This window comes from Vigna umbellata, chromosome 9 (genome assembly GCF_029865625.1).
Source record: "Vigna umbellata cultivar VRB3 chromosome 9, Vumbellata_1.0, whole genome shotgun sequence".
NCBI lineage: Eukaryota > Viridiplantae > Streptophyta > Magnoliopsida > Fabales > Fabaceae > Vigna > Vigna umbellata.
In genome coordinates this window covers 39,555,893-39,561,606 of record NC_142173.1, presented here as the reverse complement: position 1 = coordinate 39,561,606, position 5,714 = coordinate 39,555,893, and the positions used below count along the sequence as shown (strand labels likewise).

Here is a 5,714-nt window from a genome sequence, read left to right as displayed (position 1 = left end):
AGCTATAGTTCAAGTTCCCTTGCTTGGTCTCGTGAATAGGAGAGGCTCGCGTGTCGTGTGTCGATAGTCGGAGCAAGCTCTCTTCAAGTTAGCAAGGTGCTCTGCCTGGTCTCGTGAATAGGAGAAGCTCGCGTTTCGTTTGTCGATAGTCGGAGCGGTTCTCTTCGAGTTGGCAGAGTGTTCTTCTTCCGGTTCGTTCGTCGAAGGAAGGTTTATTTATCTGCTTTATTCACTATTTGTTGTAATCTGTGAAACATCTTTTTAGTGGAATTGTTAATCACTTTTTATAGTGATTAACGACTGGATGTAGATTTTGTTGAATCGAACCAGTATAAAAATTACTCGTGTGATTTTCTATTCCCTACACTCTTTATCTTTTACGCATATCAACTGTTCGATAAATTTTCTGAAAGAAAATTGATTTTCTAAAAACGGACCAATTTTCTTTAAAAAGGGTGACCGAACACGCTTTCTGCTACTCCAATTTTATTCCGCTGCGTTACACTCTGTCTGGTACCAACCAACACACATGTTTGGAGAAGAGTGAAATACTTGCCAAAATGTCACTGAATGTGGTCAGAATAGGATAGAAGGGTTTGGGGAGTGGCTTAATTGGACTAAAAGAAGCATATTTTGGGATCTTCCCTATGGGAAAGACAACTTGCTAAGACATAACCTAGATGTCATGCACATTGAAAAACATTTCTTTGACAATGTGTTCAACACAATTATGAATGTTAAAGGGAAGACAAAAGATAATGACAAAAAAAGAAAAGATTTACCTTTGTATTGTAGGCGAAAAGACTTAGAGTTGAAGGCGCAAGCTAACGGCCGATTGTTCAAACCAAAAGACAATTACACCATGTCAAAAGACAAGGCAAGAATAGTTTATGGATGGATCAAGGAGCTTAGAATGCCAGATGAATATTCTTCTAACTTGTCCAGATGTGCCAATGTTCAGAATGTTACTATTCAAGGGTTGAAGAGTCATGATTGTCATGTATTTATGGAGACTTTCATCCCTCTTGCGTTCAGTTGTTTGTCAATGCACGTGTTAAATCCACTGATAGAAATCAGTAACTTCTTTAAAGATTTGTGTTGCACGACACTAAAGGAAAATTCCCTAAGAAATATGGAAGAAAATATTCCAATTATTCTATGCAAAGTAGAAAGAATATTCCTACCTGCATTCTTTGATTTAGTGGAGCATCTTCCAATTCATCTTGCTTATGAAGCTTGGCTTGGGGGACCGGTGCAGTACAGGTGGATGTATCCCTTTGAAAGGTTTATGGGAGAATCCAAACATTCAGTTAAAAATAAAGCTAGAGTAGAAGGATTAATTTGTGCAGCTTACTTGCATAGAGAGACAACATATTTTTGTTCACATTATTTCAAAAACTTCATGTTGTCCCCTAGTAATGTAAGAAATGAAATGCAATGGCAAGTCGAACCATGTCAAGGTAAATTGTCAATTTTTCGACAATCAGGCCGTCATGCAGGGAAATAATTTACTCATTGGTTAACTGATGCTGATTCAACTCTGCTCATGTCCATGTCTTAATCAATTGCAATGAACTTAAGTCGTACCTTGAGTATGTCATCATCCAACTCTTACCTTTGCAATGCTTAAATTGTTATACACTAATTCATTTCATTCGTACCAGCTCATTTCTTGTGGCTGAGCAAGTCGTAGAAGGAAATGCTTCTGCTAGAATACACTCAGAGTTTCCTTAATGGTTCAGAAATCAGGTCCGTACTTTTTCCCATGTTTTGAGCAAGGTTAATTTGTCTCTTGCTTTGAAATTTTGTTGGTTTTTAATTAGGCATTAACTCCCATAGTTCACGAGTTAAGACATCTATCCAATTGGCTAATGAGATGTGTGAAAGAATGACACACTTACTTCACCAATGATTACACATTCCATACACATGAGTGGCCTAAAGGAAAGAAAACAACAAATTGTGGTGTGTACGTCAAGGGCCTTACTGAAGGTTCCTATGATGATTTCTACGACATCATTCATAAAATATATGAGCTAGAGTACAACACCACTACTTCTCCAAATAGAGTAGTACTTTTTTATTGTGAATGGTTTGATCCTTCTAGAGTTGGTACTAGAGTGGATCCTAGGTTTAACATTGTCGAACTCTACCTGAGATTAAGATATCGACCGTTTGATCCTTTCATTCTACCAACTAATGTAAGACATGTTTATTATGTTCCATATCCACCATTCCGTAATATTGACAAACGCGGTTGGACTGTTGCAATACAAACCAAGCCTAGAGGTCGCATTGACTCAAATGAGTTTGAGGAAGATGTTGCCTACCAACTTGACCAAATGTCACAAGCACAACAAATTATTGAAGTTGAACATATAACCGCATTGCACGACCCTGATGGTGATGGAGATGAATTAGAAGCACCAATACAAGGACGACAAGAAGGAGAAGAAGAAGAAGAAGATGATGATGATGATGAAGAAGATGATGATGAAGAAGAAGAAGAAAATGACGATGATGAGTATGATGAAGAAGAAGAAGAAGAAGAAGTCGAAGATGATGATGACGATGATTTGAATGTTGGACATTTATTGTAGCAAATTTAACTAGCATTTAAAAAACATTCCAATTGAGTTATGCAAAATACCAGCTTAAAAGTTGTATGCAATTATTTTTCATTCACGTTAACTTGTACTGATCCTTCCTTAGACTTTTTTATTCTTTCACTTTATTTGTAACCATTTCAATGCAGTCATGACAAGAGAAGGTTCAGAATGTCGTGATAAAGGAAAGGGGGTAGGAAGGCCTAAAAAGAGGCAACGACAGGCACCAAAGTATGTACTTAGGGTGCCTGCTACACTACCTATCACTACTGTCCTTAGTCCATCATCCGTGGGGTCTTCTCCTATCCCTGCCGTACACCCTCCTCCTACCCCTGCAGTACGCCCTCCTTGTACCCCTACAACAAACATTATTCCTCCTCCTATGATTATTACCCCTACTCCTCCCCCTGTGATTATTACCCCTATTGCTCCCCCTGACCCTACTTCTATACCTTCCTCATCTTCTATACCGCCTTCTGAGATTGCCACACCATCTGCTGATCCAGATTTAGTTGGTGATGGTGATGGTGTTGACCCGCCCCTCCATGATCGACCATGGATTGAGCCATATGGTAAAGGGTAAGACTTTAATCCATTTTTTAACCATTTTGATGTTTAAAGTTTGTCTTACTTCAAATGAATTTTATTTCTTTATATGCAGGTTTATTCCATCCAGGGTTGCTTCCCAGGCCATCACACGATCAATTAAGCAACAATATTTGAATCCATTGCCTACTTGGGTAGCAATACCTATAGACGACAAAAAGCCATTCTGGGAGCGTTTTACGGTGAACAACCCATTAAACTAATTGTCATTCTTATTTTAGTATGTTTATTAATCGATGTTTGTTTTGTTTATTGTTACAGATGAAGGTGCAGTGGAAACCTGAACATGAAAGTCAAATACACATAAATTTCCACATGAAAGCATCTCATCGACTATCAAAGATGTTTAGGGATGCCCGTAATGCAGGCAAGCGCCCTTACTAGTTGGGCGAGCACATTTGAAACACTTTACTCGCTCATTGGAATTCAACAGAGTTTCGCAATAAGTGTGCTACAGCCTAGAGGAACAGAGCTTCTGAAAAGGGTGGTACCTTGCATACTGGTGGGTCGATCACAGTTCATGAGCATGCCATTCGTATGGTAAAATTTCAATACTTTTGTGTTTCTTTCATATATAACTTATGTATTTTCTATTTCATGTACACTTCTAACTATAAATTATGTTACAGGCACAAGCTCTAGGACGGGCGATCCATGTTGATGAGGTCTTTGCACAGACTCATGTTCGGAAGGGCACTAATCAATTTGTTGATGAAAGATCTCGGAAGACTCATGTAAGCAAATAACAATAGTACTAATATTAATTTCTCGTTATGTTATTGTATCATTCCCTAACATTGCTTTTAATGTTTGAACAGGAAGAATTTTCTACGAGACTTTCACAGATTAGATCCGAACATAGGTCAGCTCCTACACCAGATGATGCGACTAATGAGGACGACGATATCCGTAGGACACAATGCTGGGTCGATGAGGTGTGTAGCATCATGGAGAAGCATGCGGATCATTTGGCCATCATCGAGAACGGTGTGTAGCAGCCACCGAGAGCAAGAAAAGAAAAGACAACACATGTCCAACAAAGAAAAGGAGGTGCACACGGAGATGGCCCATGAGGAGGTCCAGCAAGTGAAGGGGTTATGAAAAGAAGAAGAGCACACGTGGAGGACCACTTTCCTTTTGGGCTTGGAGGATGTGGTGCTTTAGAGAAAAAGGGCGGTGCAGCAAGAATTAATTGAGGTGCTTTGAGAGGTGCAGCCCATACTTTTTCACGTCCAGTAGAAGGAACTTTGGCAAGCAATGGGCTGGATATTTCTTTACTGTTTGCCATTGAAAAGAGTTTTTATTTATTGTTGAAAAGAGAGCACACTCTCACGATCAAAAGGGAGAGCACTAGGGAATTTGTTTTTTCTTTTCTTTCTTTAGGAAGTATATGGCTGATTTTATTTAGCAAGGGTGTGACGGCCAGTGAGAAAGAAAAAGGGCACACACGGTGTCATTTGGCCTTTTAACATTTGGCCTTTTTAAGAAGAGAAAGCAATTATTGATTGTAACAACTCTCGATGGTTCATTTTGTTGTTATGGAGAAAAGTTGTCACGCTTCCAACCTTTGTCACTTTCATTGGTTTTATTACTTTATACATTAGAATGCAAAGCAGCTGACTTGTTCCCTTTACTGTTATTGTTTCTTCTTAGTGCTATTCCCGCTGTGAATTGCATTTAAATGCTTGGTTTACTTGTTGCATTTTTTATTTTACTCCCGCCTTTTTGCATTGAATGTTTCTATTGGCGTGTTGCATCTCCACAACATTAATGTGCATTTCCTTATTAGCCAAGAGTTTAAGTGTTTCTTTCCGACACCTTGCTTTAGTATAATTCAGTTACTGTTTTCGTTCACTTTGTTGTCCATTCCGTTCAGTTCCTTTATTTTTCTGCATTTCCAATTTCAGCACTTGCTTTAGAGACCGTTCGATCTCAATGTATAAACGTTCGGTCATCTGTAGGACCATTCGGTCTATATGCTTTGTTCATTTAATTCAGTGTTTTCAATTACGTTTGGATGTATTTAATTTCTAATTTTAATTTAAGTTCATCCGCAAACAAAAACAAACCTTTCAAACCCCCCCACTACGTGTTAGATCTGAGACTCGAACCACATTTGGTCCTTGAGAGATGACCTAGGAGTCACTTCCTAGTACTATACTGCATTCTTTTATGCAATCAAATTTGATGGGTCGCGACAGCCCGCATCAATCATTTTGATGATGACTATCTAGATTATTAGTTTTACTTTGTTATTGAACATAGTTGTTAGAACATTTTTGATGTTACATTATGATTCTCTTACATTACATTTGGTAGATGACCAATTGTTTTATGTTTTATGTTTAATGTTTCATTTACATATACAAGTTCTTAAATTTCAAGAATACAAATGATGTTATTATATTGTTGTTTTTACTCCATTAATGATTGGAGGACTTTGGAATGTATATTATGGAGGTTTGTCTGTGGTTTGAAAATGTTATATAAGTCTGTCAATGA

The 5,714-nt window shown here is 38.1% G+C and overlaps 1 pseudogene; it reads left to right on the top strand.

Annotated features, from left to right (window-relative positions):
- Positions 1–862: 862 nt before the first annotated feature.
- On the top strand, positions 863–4,207 carry LOC148193493 (uncharacterized; annotated as a pseudogene).
- Positions 4,208–5,714: the final 1,507 nt, after the last annotated feature.